The sequence below is a fragment of the Coptis chinensis genome, chromosome 6 (assembly GCF_015680905.1).
Source record: "Coptis chinensis isolate HL-2020 chromosome 6, ASM1568090v1, whole genome shotgun sequence".
In the NCBI taxonomy this organism is placed as follows: domain Eukaryota; kingdom Viridiplantae; phylum Streptophyta; class Magnoliopsida; order Ranunculales; family Ranunculaceae; genus Coptis; species Coptis chinensis.
This window is the reverse complement of record NC_141461.1, coordinates 32,461,282-32,477,893: the sequence shown is the minus strand read 5'-3', so window position 1 is coordinate 32,477,893 and position 16,612 is coordinate 32,461,282.

Sequence of the window (16,612 nt, the reverse complement as noted above, 5' to 3'; positions counted from 1 at the left end):
TTTAAAGCTTTCAATTTTTTAGAAAAAATCACCCCCGATCTACCTTCAAAAGAAAACGAAGTTCACCATTCCTTGATATTCTCCTCAAAACTAAGATCATCAAACCACATTAATTCCAATCTAAACGGAGAAGGTCTCTGTGAACCGCACTCGCTATCCAATACAATAGGATGATGGTTAGAAACTTGACCGGAGACAATAGATTGGGAGAGTCTAGGCCAACTCTCCTCCCAGTCTATATTCACAAGAAACCGATCAAGCTTAAATAAAGTCGGGTCGTCAAGCCTATCAGACCAAGTATACCGACCGCTTTTGAGAGGAATATCCAACAACTCACACCAACCAACAAACTCATCAAAAAGCCTCATGTTAGTATCAATCCTACACCCACCTTTTCTATCACTTGAGAACCTCATCACATTGAAATCACCTACAATGCACCATGGTAAACTACTACTAAACGCAAAAGTATCATCCAACTCTGCCCAAAATTAAGTCAGATCCCCTCCCCCTGATGGCCCATACACCCCAATAATCACTTTGTACATCTGCTCACCCCAAAACTAACAACAAATAGTAACAGTGAAAGACCCAATCGCATGTTCAAACACCTGAACTTTACTACTATCCCACAAAATACACACCCCTCCAGAAGTCCCAATAGAAGGAAGAAAATGTCACCCAACATCCAAAATCCTCCAAATATCCGCAACAAGAACGCTAATAATCTCTTCCAACTTAGTCTCCTGAAGAATTACCACACTTGTTCTCGATTTCCTTATACAATCCTTAACTGAAGGCTTTTTCTGATCACTCCCCAAACCTGTCACATTCCAACATAAGATTTTATGATTCATGAGTTCACCTTAGTTTTCCCTCTCCTAATACTACTATTAGAATTCTCGTCACCGTAATTAATAGACGAAGTCAATCTCTTAAGTTCCTTAGCAAATTTGTTATTTCCTTCCATAGTATCTCTTCAAAAAACTAGATTGACACCCACTCAATGAAACCAATTCTCTGTCCAGGCTCAATTCTCCTGCTCCCTTACACATTATCGAGCTCAAAAGTTTCGCTGTTTCACCTCTCCTATCTGCAAAGGACAACCCAACCACTTTCACAATTTCTTCCATGTTCTTTACCAAGCAATTCTCTGTAACCATCTCGCTATGAACATCAAGTGAATCCTCAAGGAACAACTGGTCCTGCATGGCATCACTCAAGGTGTTTCCCTCATCTAGCTTTAAAAGATCATCAGCGGAAGACAATTTCTGGTTACTATTCTGGACAGCCAGAGTGAGAGGCAGTTCTTTGGAACCATAACTCTGTTGTGAGCTCTGAAGCTCTAGGAATTTCGAAGTGCTAGCGGCACCCAATGGCTTAAGTGTTAACTGATTTTCCACTGTGTTCATCTGAGTGTGATAGGAAAGAGGATACCTAGGCAAGTAGCACCTCCCCTGCAAGACATCAAACAAGTCATTAGAAACTAAATCAGACGAGCCAAAAACTTCGACACTATTAGACAGAGCAAAGATGGGTAGCACAAGAAGAGTAAAATTAAAAGACTTGTGGATCTCGAAGACATCTGGCGGAGAGTGAATAAGAGTTGGAAGTTGTGGTCTATTAGTTGTCTCTTCTACCCGATCACCAATCAGAGCTTGGTCATTTTCCCAAGATCTCGCTAAAGCGCCAACAATAACCACCTCTTGCTGTAAGTTCTGCGATCTTAGATTTTGCTGTTCACGCCCTGTTGAAACTGGTGGGATTATCTCCAACGTATCCAAGTTATCAGCACCTACAGGCCCAAATGATTTAGATGTGTTTAGCCCAATAGGAGTTGCTTCTATTATAGATTGGGCCATCCAATCATCCATGATAGTATCTGAATAGGGTAAGGGCATCACCAATGCAGGCCCCTATAATCCAGGCCCACGTCATTGTTTTAAAGGGCCACGTTGGATTATCAGGTTGATTTGAAGGAGCTTTAAAACTCTAAAAAAAGATGGTTCCAACGCTAAACTAAACACCCTCCAAAACCCACGCGAAATTCATTCTCATTAGCAAAAACTCATCTTTTTTTCTAAAACATATCTTAGAAAAACTGAAACAGCTCGATTGTGGTGGGAACTCTCATCTAGAAGTTCCATTGTTGGTCTCTCTCTTTCACTAAAGCAACTCAAGCTTATGTAAGCACTTCTTCTTCTCTCCCTCTTCATATATATTCATTTATATTTGTGTTTACTTTGGGATGAAGTGGTTTCGATTTGGGTACTAGAATCAATATGGACAGTTTAGTTATTGTATCATATTGAATGTGAAATTTGTTCCTGTTGTTGTTGGTACGGTCATCTTTTAATTTGAGTAGTTCCATATCAAGTTAATGCATATGTTGTTTTGATTCAAGATTATTGTTGGTGTTTGCAATTTTGTTTGTTTATTTAGTTTGTGGTATTTGTGTTTAAAGTTACGTTATTGCAATGAGAATATACTGTGAACTCTAGTTGTGAACTGGAATGACTAGGCTTAAAGAATGTTGTTGTGTGGAATGCCGTAATTTACTGGCAAAATTCAATATCTTGCTTTTGTTGGTTATGAACTATTATGTGCTATTATGATTTCTATACTTATTTCTTTCTTATCCATTTGCATTTTATGTCGTGTGTTTTGCATAGCAAGTGATTGAGTCCAGACACATTCCCATGGCACTTTACCATGGTTCCTCTTCTCTCTCTCTCATTTCTTCCGACTCTTCCTCGGATGATGAGTTTGATGAATATCAAAATATTCTCAACCAAGTTGCGCTTTGATGGTGCCGCTCCTACATCATCATATAAGAACCAATCGTGCTTCATGGAGATGCAAAACCCGAAGGGTAAACATGGTGGGTCTACTTTTGGGAGGATTTATAAACGCGTCGTGCAAGGGTTTCTCTTGCTTATCAATTGGAGCAGGACTACTTTGTTGAGAATTCAACATATTTGGATGCTGATTTTTAAAGTAGTTGTTATCGAATGAGCAAAAAGCTTTTTCTTAGCATACTTTGCGATGTTGAAAAGCGAGACCAATATTTTGTTCAAAAAAAATGATGCTATAGGGCGACCGGGCCTAACATCGAAGATCAAGGTGAGTAATGCGTGTATTATCAATTAGTTGGTTCGCGTTTCTTTGTATGTTTTTCCATTCTCGATTAAAACCCGACTCAAGTGATTTGTTTAATATATCTCTCTTTATCTCTGTATTTCATTTTTTTTTTTTTTTCTAAGTGTTAAATTAGGTGACGGCCGCTATCCGAATGCTTGCTTTTGGAAGTCCAAAGAAAATCATATAGATGAACAATTCAAAATTGGAAAGAGTACTATCTTGGAGAGCCTTAAAGCGATTTTGCTCAACTGTAATTGAGCTCTATGCGAGAAAAGAATATATGAGAGCACCAACAGGCGATGTTCAACGCCTACTAAAAAGGGGAGGAGAGGGATTTCTGGAATGCTTTCGGCGGTTTGATTTGTATGCATTGGACATGGCGTGCTTGTCCAACCGCTTTGGCATGGTACCCCCGTCGGTCACAAGCAAGAAGCTCTTGTGATATTAGAGGCGTGCTTCCAAAGATTTATGGATATGGCACGCCTTTTTGGCATGCACGGATCTCATAATGACATTAATGTCTTGGACCGTTCTCCACTTTTCAATGATGTTATCAATGGGAGAGCTCCGCTTGCAACTTTGTGTTGAATGGTCATCGCGATCACATGGGATATTACCTATCGGGCGGTATATATCCCTGAATATGCAACCTTGATCCAAAGCATATCTCAACCCGTTGGGAATAAACGCGAAAATATTTTGCAAGAAAGCAAGAGGCTATTCGAAGGATGTCGAGCGAGCTTTTCGGGGTGCTTCAATCTCGTTGGGCAATTATCAAAATCCAAAGGCGCTTATGGAGTAAAGAAGACACTGGATTTGATCATGAAAACTTGCATTATCTTGCATAATATGATCATAGAAGATCAACGTGAATCAAATATGAGGTTTGCTATGGACCCACGCGAGTACACTAATCTCAATCAACTTGAGGGCTTTGGGCAAAACCGAGAGCTTGTTTTGGGTCGATTCTTATCACGTCTGCAACAAATTCACGACAAGGCAACACATGAACAATTAAAGAACGACCTTATTGAACATCTATGGCAGAGGAGGGGTGACATTTCTGAAGATGATGATGAGGACGATATTTAATTGCAAAGGGATGGAATTGGATGATGCTACCACTGTAAGTAAATTTAGAAAATCTACAGAACTTTTATATTCCCATAACTGTAAACTGTGTAAAGGCTGTAAATAACCTTTTCATTACTTGGTGGGTTTCGTTTTTCTTTTTTTTTCTTATTATTTTCTGTTGTTTAGTCTTGGTGATGATGAGTAAGATTTCATTCTTCCTAGTATAAGTTTGGGTGTTTGCTTTTTCAAACATTACGTTTTACGTGTCTCTCTATTGTTGAAAATGGATCTTGTAATCTTTGATGGCATTGTTAATGTATTGACAACATTTTATTGGGGAACCCATGTTACGAGTGTAAAAGCGGATCATGGGTCCTCTTTCTTTTATAGTTGGTTCATATATGCTTGATCACCCCTACTTTAAAATGTTTACCAAGTTTTGATAATATAAACTATTTTGAGTCGATTCCCCATTTTCTTTTTCTTTTTATGTTATGCTTTTGAGAACTTGTACATGTACAAACAGTTTGATTAGTTTACTTCAGGCCCTTTTGCTTTTTATCTTGATCTGTTTTTGCTTATTTCAGTTCTGTTTTGACTACAAAAGCACATTGAACATTGGAGTGGTAGGAACATGGCCGAAGAGAATGGCTTGGATGGTGATCTAAACAACCACCAAGGACGATATTTTTCATATATGTCAGAGACTAGTATATGTCAGAGACTAGCATGTCAGAGACACCAATTGTAAAAGAAAACATTGCATACTTTTGATCTTGTAGCAACTTAAGCACTTTTGATCGTAAATGTTTTATCAGAGATATATGTTTCTTTCTGTTCACTCTTATGTCGTTGAGTCTTATATATACTGATTGTTGGTAAAGTGAGTGTTGGAGGAGCAATTGCTTTTGTATTGATTTATATTATTTACTTTTTTTACATTCTTTTAAAATGAGATTTTGCGGAAGCATGCAAGGAGGTTGAAGTTAGATGTTGTTACACCAATGCTTCCTGTTAGGGGGAGTATATTTTCTCAAGGAAGTGAAGAGGATGATTCAGTTTACAGCTCCTGTTAGGGGGAGTATATTACATGAGTTGATGTGCAGATATAAGCATTGACTTTTAAACTAATATTCCTTGCTATAGAAATGAATAAGACAGAAGGAAAGCTACTTCAGTATGCTATTCAAAAATTATTTGTCTCAAAGAAGTTTCACTACAACTTTTGAGTTCTGACTGCTAATGGAAAGTTTATTTTAGTTGAGTTAGACTTGTGTGTACTGAGACAACGTTGCAAGTCTGGTGCCCTTGGACTTGACAATGCTTTGGGGTTGTTTAACCATTTGATAGAGGCTCTACTAAGACATATCAATGACTCAGATAATGAAGGTGATATCACATGCATCATCAGCGACATGGGATGGACATTAGAGGTTGGTGAGAAGATGGGAATCAAAAAACAAATGCATATGGGACTATGGTAGGGCTATCGGCCATGATATCAAACATACCAAAGTTAATAGATCTTTGGAATCATCAATCCCGATGGCAAGGTGATGAATTGCAAACAATAGTGACATGATGCAAATGAGCCACTAATCATTAAAAATGCACCTGCCAAACAGATAATCGTATATATAGACAATGCTAACTTGATTGATAGGTACCAACCGCGTGATTTAAACCTTACTTACTAAAGAACACAACAAGTCATCGAAGCGAATATCTAGTGCAAGCATCGATCAATAAAACTAGACAGAACCTCATCTAAGATACTCACACTGGTTCAGTTATGAGATACATTTCCCAAGGAAAACAAACATACAAACATAATTGATTCGATAGTAAGAACACAAAACTGCCCAAGGAAAACAAAGAATATACTCTAATTTTCCCCACCAATTGCTACTTCCCCTCCCATGCTAGACTCTTTCCACCTTTGAAGAATTTCAGCTTGTTGAAGTTGGTACCATTCTCATTGCTTGAAGTCATGCCATCCAACTTGGTGTCCATAATCATCTTTTCATTCATTAGCGAATGTGATGCATTTTTTTCTCTCTTCAATTGCAAATTTTCCATTTGCATTTTTCCGATCTTTCAAGTCTTTCATCAAGTGAAGATGTGAAACTTTTCATTATTGCATTAGACTCCGATAGGTTTCGATTTGTGTCGGCATGTTTCTTCCTTCGATCTTTCTCCGCTTTACATCCGATTGGTCTCTCTTTTGTCGTCGAAGTTTCTACTAGCATTGGATCAAAGCAATAGTCTGTGGATCCCGGAGTAGTGGGATTGGATGATGAAGAATCTCCACCATTTGGTTCAATGGTAACTCTCAACTTCTTTGATTTGTTGGTACTTTCATTCTTCGTCATCAACTGATTCCATTTTGGAGTAGTTTTCAAAATCTCCCAACAAGTATCGAACTTGAATTGTGTTCCTTGAACATTAGCGTAAACACGTTTTGCCTCCATGATCTAGATAGTATGAAAAAAAAACACAAAAGAATTGTATAATGATTAACCAAATAGCACAATAATTATTCACACTCAAATGGTTGTTACTAGTTGCACAATAATTTTGAGTTTTAAGAGATATATAAACACAGCACAATTCTTTCGCGCACAACCAAAAAAGGTGTGTGTGTGTATTACTAACATTACTAATTTACACTCAAAAATGAAAAACACAGAAAATATGTATGTTCTTTAAAGAGTTCAAAGTTAATATATAGTCATATTTGCAATCAGGTAAGCTATGAATACTGGACTTTCAAATGGAAAATTAGCAGACAACTTGACCAGGCAGGTAGATGCTCCCTGGACCTCTTTGGTTTCAACTCTCCATATACCCGATTAAGGCAAGTTGTACTTTTTTGTCGGCATTGATGAGAAGTTAGTTCTTTTCAAACAAAGAACATAGATTGTTAGAGTTTTACCATTAAAGCGCCGTCACTCTTATAGAGCGAGGGAAGCAATTCTACAAATAACGCCTACGTGTTCTCGTGCATCAAGTTGTAGGTTCTTGCGGTTTGTCTATCACTCTGTTGTTTTGAATGACAATTGGTTAGTTGCATAACTTCGTCAGCGGTCCATAAGACCATTATAAGTACATATGTCCATAGCACAGCAAGTCTATTTTTGATTGAAATATACTCGAGTAATGTCGAGGGCCCCGCAAAATACATGATCCTACTCTTGTGTCGAAATCTCAATTTATAGCAAAGAGGTTTTTCTCTCCTATTCTATCCCTCTCTCTGAAACGTGAATGGCGGAACAATATGATCTACAACATCATCAAACGTGGACAAGAGATTGAGAGATGACCAAACCCATCCTGAAATCCAAATATCTTGTCTAGTACCCGTTTAATCCCTTTAATAAGCGGCAACAACATCCAAAATACTAGCATGATTCAAACCCTACTTACCCACACTACCATTAACCCCACTGTCTCTCAAGCAATCAGAACCATCAATCACATCAAACCTCCCAACAGTATCCAACGTCTTAGATTCAATCTCATATGTGTAAAGCTCAAAACCATGCGAGTATTATTAAATAACTCCAAAACAAATACACACCCCCTCCTTTTAACTTTACAAAAATATTACCAAGATTCTATCTAACAATAAGTAGAAAACCTAAACCGCCCCACTAAATAACTAGGCGGCTATAACAAGAAACAAAAAATCTAACTTAAAATGAAATCTTGAAATAGTAATGGAGGTGCCGAATTTGGACTGAAATTTTGTCTACTGAACCAAATACTTAGCTTGCTATCTCTGCATTAAGCTTAATGCCAGCTCACTCTCTTCACTCTTTTAGTCTTTTTATAATTCTATAATTCAGTAATTCTATAATTGATGTAATTACGATCTGAAACCAACAAGTGCACCATTGTGGTTATCAAGTGTTAAGCATGGAACCGCTGATAGCTACAACAGGTTGTTTCGCATCCCAGACAAACAGACATGATGCAATCATATACATAAGTCAATTATACAATTATGATCTAGAAGTAATGAAAGATGGCATTGTAAATTTGTAACATGAACCTTCACAAAACCAAACCTGAAACAACTTCGGTGAGGGGTATAGTTTGTTGACTATATAAGGTTAAGATGTCTTCCCTATCTCGTTTTTCTTCTTTGCTTTTTTAAGCGTAAAACCTGTCATTTTGGGGACTGACATCGAGATTTTTCGCTTCCATCAGTACTCGACATTATCACATTTATATCTCATTCTAAAATCTCAATTCTCTCTCAACACATTAACAAAGCTAACAGCCAAACATTTCCGCGTCGAGGATTATTGTTGATCCGAACAAACAAATATAGGATTGTTCCCCTTGAGTGAATATCTCTTGTTAGACATTTCATCAAAGACATTTACACATACTATATAAATTCAAGCAAACAAATGCCTTACCGATTTTGCATGGTCATCCCACTTTGATGTCTTGCTTCTAATTGACCGAGAAATCCATAAAACTTGTTGATTGCGAGTTGAATTACACCCCATCGATCACTTATCCCCTTGAACCCGACCCGGTTTGGTAATTCAAAATCTCATGAAAGCGATCCAATGCTACGCTCCCAAAACCTTTTTCGGTTTGGCATATTCCAACAACCGAATCCTCACCAATAGCCACCCATGCTTTGCACAATGCCTCATCTTCTTCCAATGAAAAATTCGGACCCCTCTTTCCAACATTAATTGATCGTGAAGCTGCCATTAATGGCGTAGTGGTGGTGAATGGAGTGCTTGTGAAGCAAGTGGTGAAGGTTGGTTTTTGTGAGGCTGGAATATATCCGTTGGGGTTTTGCAAAACCAAAAAAATGAACTGGTGGAAGTGAAGGGCAGTCACGTTTTCTGATCACGTGCGAATGGAATTGGGTTTCAGCTCCTCTAAAATCACAATAGAAATAGAGAGAGGTATCCAGGATTATAAATTTGGGGGCCTATTTAGGGGCTGCGTTGGAGGCTAGTTTTTTGGTTAGTCCTTCAAATTTAAAGATCCAGGCCCGGATCCAGGCCCCATTGGTGATGCCCTAAGGCTTGACTAATATGCCCTTCTGTGGTAAAAAAACCCAACTCCTTTATACATCCTAACTCTGGCCCAAGCCCAGTCTCATAGTTCTTAAGTAAAGTCCAATTACTCTCCACCACACAATCGCAAATACCCATATTACCCCTCATTTGAAATTCAAAAGAGCCACACCTGTCCTCAGAGGTAAAGTCCACCTCACGCTGTTTCTCAAGTACATACGGGGTCAGAGTTCCCACCAACTCTTCCTCAGAAAAAGGTTCTTTATGCTGTATTTCCCCAGAAACCAGGGTGGTTTGAACCTCAGCAGGAGGAATCATAGTATTAACAGCTGTCTCCTCTACCTCAACATCTCCCACCTCGAGATTGGTGTCTGCAACTTGAACCTCTGAGATTTCCTCATCACAATCGCTAGGAGTTTGCTGAGTGCAATCTCTCATCCAATTGGGCCTACCAGAATTTTTGCCAGAAAAACTTATCACTTTCGCCGGAGGAGCCAACATAACGTCAACTACGCATCTTCGACCAATAATACCGTCTCTAACACAATCTTCTTTAATAACCAGATCTATGCTCAAATGGTAAATTTGTTTATTCCAGAACAGTTTCAAAGCACTAGGGATCTCTGTAGGAATTTTACAGGCCTTGGACTGACTCTTATCCTTAATCTCATATTCAACAAACCCCCCTAGCAACTTGCCCACTTTCTGGATAACCCCTGGAATCCAAAGCTTTTCTGGAAGCCCCCATATACAAGCGGGGGTACTGGAATAGTTGAAATATTATCCGGCACACGCTTATTATGAATGAATGAAGCTGCTGGAAGTTTGGGAACTCTGAACAGTACGAACCTCCCTTGCCATTCACTTTACATTTATTACTCAAAAAATTAGCCAATTTACCATCTTTCTCTGGCACCACCACAATCCTGTTTCTTTTGCTAGGAGTGAACTCTGTGAGTCTGAAACACCTACCAGCCTTGTTGGATATTATCTCACCCAAGAAGGTTCGATGTAGCTGATCTGTTATCTTCCATCTTCGTTGGTTCTGGACACCTACTCGAGCAGCATCCTTAAGCGACTCACAAAGCCATATCACCACCTGCTCTGTTAGAATAATAATTTCTCTTCTACCTGATTTCATCTCCAGAAGCCTGAACCTCTTTAAGGCACCCTTACTCACATCATCAACAAAGAAGGTCTTGGATTCAATTGTCAAACCTTCCATGATTAAGGATACATAAACAGAAAAGAACTATCTGGATCTAAAGTTTCCAGCCATGACTCTAAACAGAAAAGAACTATCTGGATCTAACCATAGGTGTTCTTGTAACATAGGTGTTCACATTTGAGTGGGCGGTCTAGTAGCTCCTTGCTACTTGAAACTCATATATTGTATTATGCAATCAGTAAACTTAGGGGTTGTTTGTTTTTCTTGTTTTCAGCATTCAGAGCCGCTGAAAACTTAAGTTTTCAGCATTCAGAGACATTTTCTTGTTTGTTTTCTTTTTTTCAATTAAGCATTCAAAGGCTCCAATCCTCTTCAGCGTTCCGCGCTCAAACTCTCGCTGAATGCTGAAAAACGAATTCTTCATACCCAATTCCAACTATTGTCCTTCCATCTCCTCTTGTGAAAATTCAAGTTGTACTTTTTCTTATTGCACAAATAACTACGTGGTTTTGGTGGGAACAAGAAAAATAAAGAAAAGAGAATAAAGAGAAGAGAAAATAAAGAAAGAGGAGAGAGAGAGGAGAGAGAATAGGAAGAGAGTTGGTTGTTCTGTGCAAAACCGTGAAATCTCTATAGCTGAGGTTGAAGACGATGTGATAGTTATTCTTTTTCCAAAAGGAAATACTATGGTGTGAAGCAGTAACATGGTTACAAGCTATACCAAGTACAATAATTGGCCACCTATTAATACCATAAAATCTATTCTCCCTCATTTATATTTTACTCTAATTTTCCCAATTTTAATTATATTACATAGGGACATATAGGGTGCCTTATTATATATATATATATATATATATATTTTATAAAAATGTTAATTAATTAATATATATATTTATTGTGATTTTCTTTTATTCCAAAAGAATGGATGTGGTTTCTATTCAATATAATCAAAATCAAAAGGGAGATTAGATTTGTTTGCATTTTGCAATATTATAGCGTACAAAATGCATTGAACTTGCACTATTAATATTTGGTATACAATTACTAAAAACTATATATTGTATATTTACGGTTTACTTTTAAATTAAAAGTGAATATGTTAAAATAATAATAATAAATCAGATACAAACAGGTGCTTAAAATGTTGAATAAACAAAGGAAACTCTGCCAAAAAAATCCAGATATTTTGTTTTTATAAACTATAAGTTTGTATTCAAAATTGATAACAGGGGTAAAATTGTCTAAATAATTTATATTCAGCATTCAGAGCTAGGTCATTATGATAGAAAACAAACATGTTTTTCAGAATCCGAGTTCAAAGAATCAAGATTCAAAGATTCAGAGGGATGGGTCATTTAGCATTCAAAGATTCGAGGAGGCTAAAAAAACAAAGCGACCCTTATATTATTGCTAATGAAGAAGAAAGATTACAGAGAAAGGAGAAAGTAAAGAGAAATAAAGAGAGGACAAGTAAAGAGAGGAGCTCCTTTGGGTTTTTTATATTTAGCTTAAATGTATTGCTAAAATATGAATGTGGATGCTGTTTAGTGTGTCTACATCCTTTTTTCTCTGGGTTTTTACTAAGAGCATTTGCAATGGAGGTGATAGTTTTTCCCCCCTTATTCACCGCCACCTCATCACTTATTTACCCCCCTTTTCACCAATTTGGTGAAAAATAAGGTGAAGCTGTGCAATGCAAAGGTGATAAAAAATATCTCGGACGGGATGTTAGATTCCGTCTGGAGGTGTTTGATATGAGACGGAATGTAACATCCCGTTTGATGACTCAATATGAACAGACGCGAACATGCTCCATTTTCACTTCCTTTTCAGCCAAAATTGCGATTTTCTAGTCTCCATTAATAATATTTTGACACAAACTTCCATTCATAATGACTTATCCAACCCCTAATGCATCCCCACCAACCTCACCACATGAAGAGCATTTCTGATGGTTTGGAAATGTTAAAATTTTCAAAAAAAAGGGACAAAAAGGATCGTCGTCGAGAATGCGTAATGTGGGCGAGGAGGACGAAATTGAACTTGGGTTCAATTTTCCAACGCATTGTGAAATCAAGGAACACCCACCATTAGCGTCAACATCGGTCTGACACGTAGCAAATCGAGTGGCGGAGTCTCAAGTAAGTTTTTGATTTTTTTTGTTAATTATTATTATTTATGTTAGTTTATATCAAGTTTGTTGTTGTGTAATTAGTTTGAATTTGTCGCATTGTTTAAAAAAAAAAAAAAAGTTGTAATTATATCGTATTGCGTGTTGGTTGAATGTAGGAAGTACACCTATGGAAAGTGCGTTGTGCACTTTCAAATGTTGTGTCGTGGTGGCGTTGTATGAAATCAGAAACGGATCCTAATTTTGTCACGGTTACCGATATTATATCTGCCACACCATTTGGGAACTTTTTGAATTCTAATTTGGGACAAAATGATTAGGCGTTTTTGTTTGGGATAGTTGAGCGGTGGTGGCAAACTACCTACACATTCCATTTCCTATGGGGTGAGCTTGGGATTACCCCTCTTGATTTCACAATGCTCACGGGTATCCCAATTGGTTATGGAGATGTCGTTCCTTTTAATGAAACTTTAGGGGTTTTTACTACGGCGATGAGTTTCTTTGAAGGTTTTGATTTGGTTGAAGATGATGAGCAAGACGGGTTTTTGAGATTATCAGCTGAGCAGTTTAAAGGAGGAGCTATAAATATGAGTTGGTTTACTTCAAAATATTTGAATAGACTCAAGGAGAAGCCGAAAGACTATCATATTGGTGAGGAGTCGATCCACGAGTATGTACGTGCCTTCCTCTTCTACTTTGTTGGTGCGGTATTATTTGGATATGCTGATAGTTATTTACGTGTCGGTGAATGGACGATCTCGGGCGTAGAGAGGATGTGGGATTATGACTAGGGTCAATCCATCTTGGCATACCTTTACCGCTGGCTAGACCTCGCAGTTGAGACGAAAGCCGCTAAATGCAATTTGTGCAGCTTTGTTTGGATTATACCGATAAGTCTTATTTATTAAGTTATTATTTCATTTTATTTATTTATCTAATTATTAATGTTGAGATGTATGTTTATATATATATATTGATATTGTATTTTATCTATTGATGGCAGTATTGGTGGTACGAACATTTTCGTGTGATGCATCCTGTGTTGAAGAGGTTGAAAGAGGATGAGACTCATGACCTCATTCCACGTATTCAAGCATGGGGGCTTCATCGTAGGCAAAGGGGGTATGGGGACCTATCGCATAATATTCATAACACTTTCGTCCGATTGATTGAGCTTTTAGGAGCTACCGAATTGAGTGGCAACCCCGGGCCGAGTCCTTCATCTTTCGGACCCTTTATGCGGATATTCCGGATGTTCCGAGAACACCGAAAGTAATCGTAACTATCATATATGTGTCATAGAGCAAGGTTTCTTTCTCAGCCGAATGATACTTATAGGTCACCACCGCATGGTACCTTGGGGACGGATGTTGGCGGCAAGTATCCGGAGAGATTGTTATACCTTACCCACTACCTATAGATATGACAACCTCGATATTCTTCCCTCGTTTCTTTCACATTATAGAACAAACCCAAATGAGTGGCCGTGACGATCGACTTTCATTTTACGCTTAATTACTATGACTTATATTGGAAGAGGGTTGGTCGAGGTCTCTTGCTAGGTCGTTATACCGGGGCACCAATTTTGAAAGGGTTACTTCTGGAGCATTGAGGCCCGACATTCATTTCCCAAGAGGAGTGGAGTTACCCACGATCCATGACCAGGGGTGTTTCATGATATTCAGATGCCGCAAAGAACTCCACAGATATTTGATGATGATGACCTTTGGCACTGGAGCATGATTACTTCTCAGGGGAAAGATATGAGAATACCTATTCCACCAGTAGATGCCGCAATGGTAGTAGATTTGTCAGTACAGTTTGAGCAGTTAGCCGAGGTTAGTATGATTTGAATTTATTCATGATTTGTTATTATTAGTATTCACTATAACCCCTAACATGCATTTGTTTTGTTAAACAGGATGAAGGAAGGTCGGAGCTCCTTAACTACAACTCTCTTAGTTATGCCATGCGTGAGTCCTTCATGGAGTCCTCTCGTCATAGTTTTGAGTACTTACAAGAAGAGCGAAATCGAACTTTGCAGCTTCAGAGACGTGTGCAAGAGTTGGAGAATGCTGGAAGTGGAGTACCTCAAGCTCAACCTCAACCAGAGAGGCGACAACGACGTAGGGGGGAAAGCTCTTCGACCGAAGCCTTCGTAGGGGAGGAGGTCTCGATAGATATTTTTTTAGTAGTTTGTAATAACGTGCCATTACTTGGTCTTATGGCGTTTGGGATTGTTGTTTGTAATGAGTTTTTGATTAGCGTGTTTTTCTTTGATGAGTTTTGGATATGAATATGTCATTAAACAAAGGAGGTTATGTCCAATTTTTTTAGAAATTATAAGTTAGTTTTTACCGAAGCTTACGTGTTAGACTTGGGTGTTGTTCATGATTGTTGTTTGTCTTATTTATTATTTTCAAAGTATATTAGCAGGTTTTGGATATGAATATGTTAATAAAACAAATGAGGTTATGGCAAAAAAAAATTAAAAATTTATAAGTTCGTATGTTTCCAAAAATTTCACATTCGTTTCACTCGTTTCACTCATTTCACATTCGTTTCACTCATTTTTGCAGGTGGTTTGGTTCTGACAGGAATAGTGTATGGGGATACCGAGATGGAATGTAACATCCCGTCTGGTTTTTAAGTCCTTCTTACTGCATCTTTTACTATTCCAAACATTAGAATTATGGATGGGGATGGTGGCCTATTGGAATTATTGAGGGTACATTTGGATACAATGTGTTGTCAATTGGTAAGTGGACCAAAATCGAAGTATCACATGTGACCTTACCTTTCATATTTCGTTTTACTCTTCTTTCTTTTAGATCAAACAAACAAACAACCATCTTCTTCCCCACAACCAAGCTAAAAATAGGAAAAGTGTCTAGAGAAGAAAGAATTGCATATAACCAAAGGTTATGGGGAGGATCTAGTAGTAATAGTTCGTCTTCTGGTTTCACCGGGCCGTCTTCTGGTACTTCTGCTGAAGATGACTACATGGAAAGAGTAAGAGATGAGCATAATGATATGATGAGGCGAAGGAGGAGGAGGAGGTTGCAGTTATTATCCATCGCTTGGGGCATTAATGACTCAAGCGACCATTGAAATTGAAGATGTGGATACGACAAACGCAGCGGATCCGTGAAGGGCGAGTACACGCTTAGAGATGGTGGTGATTTCAGTAAACAAAAGATAATGAGGGATTACTTCACAACACCTTGTAGGTGGCCTCCTCATAAGTTTAGATGAAGGTACAAGATGACAAGAGAGCTTTGTATGTATATGTTGCATACTGTTGCATCATTCGGCGATTACTTTAAAGACAAGGTGGATGGATTGGGTCGACAAGCAATTTCTGGGTTACAGAAGGGACTAGCTGCAGTTGCACAATTAGCAACTGGTTGTTCTTCTGATTCAATGGATGAGTATTTACAAATTGGAGATTCCACAGCAAATGTATCTATGAAGCGTTGGTGCAAGGCAATTGTCACGGCGTTTGAGGAAGAGTACTTGAGACGACCAACTGAGGTAGACACTGCTAGGATATTAGCTGAAAATGCGGCAAGGGTGTGGAAGAATTGTCCAAGTGGATGGGCTGGAATACATGTAGGGTACAAGAAGGAACCAACTTTGATACTTGAAGCCGTTGCAGACAAACATTGTTGGATCTGGCATTGATTCTTCGGCTTACCAGGTTCGCATAATGACATTAATGTGCTTCATCGTTCTCATGTTTTTGAATCATTAGAGCAAGGTGAGGCTCCCCGCCGGCATTTAATGTGAATGGTAATGACTATGATATGGGATATTATCTTGCTGATGGTATTTGTTACAACCCAAACCTTGTTACTCTCACTATCCCTCAATCTTCTATCACTATTCTCTCCACCACTCTCTAATGGGCTCTCTCTCTTTTTTTTTTTTTTTTTTTTTTTTTTTTTCTTCTCTTTCTCTTTATATCGATTCCTTTCTCCATCCGGGCCCTCCAGCTGTCCCTCCATCTCGCGGTCCCCTTCTCTACGCGTGTAGGGTTTCCGTATT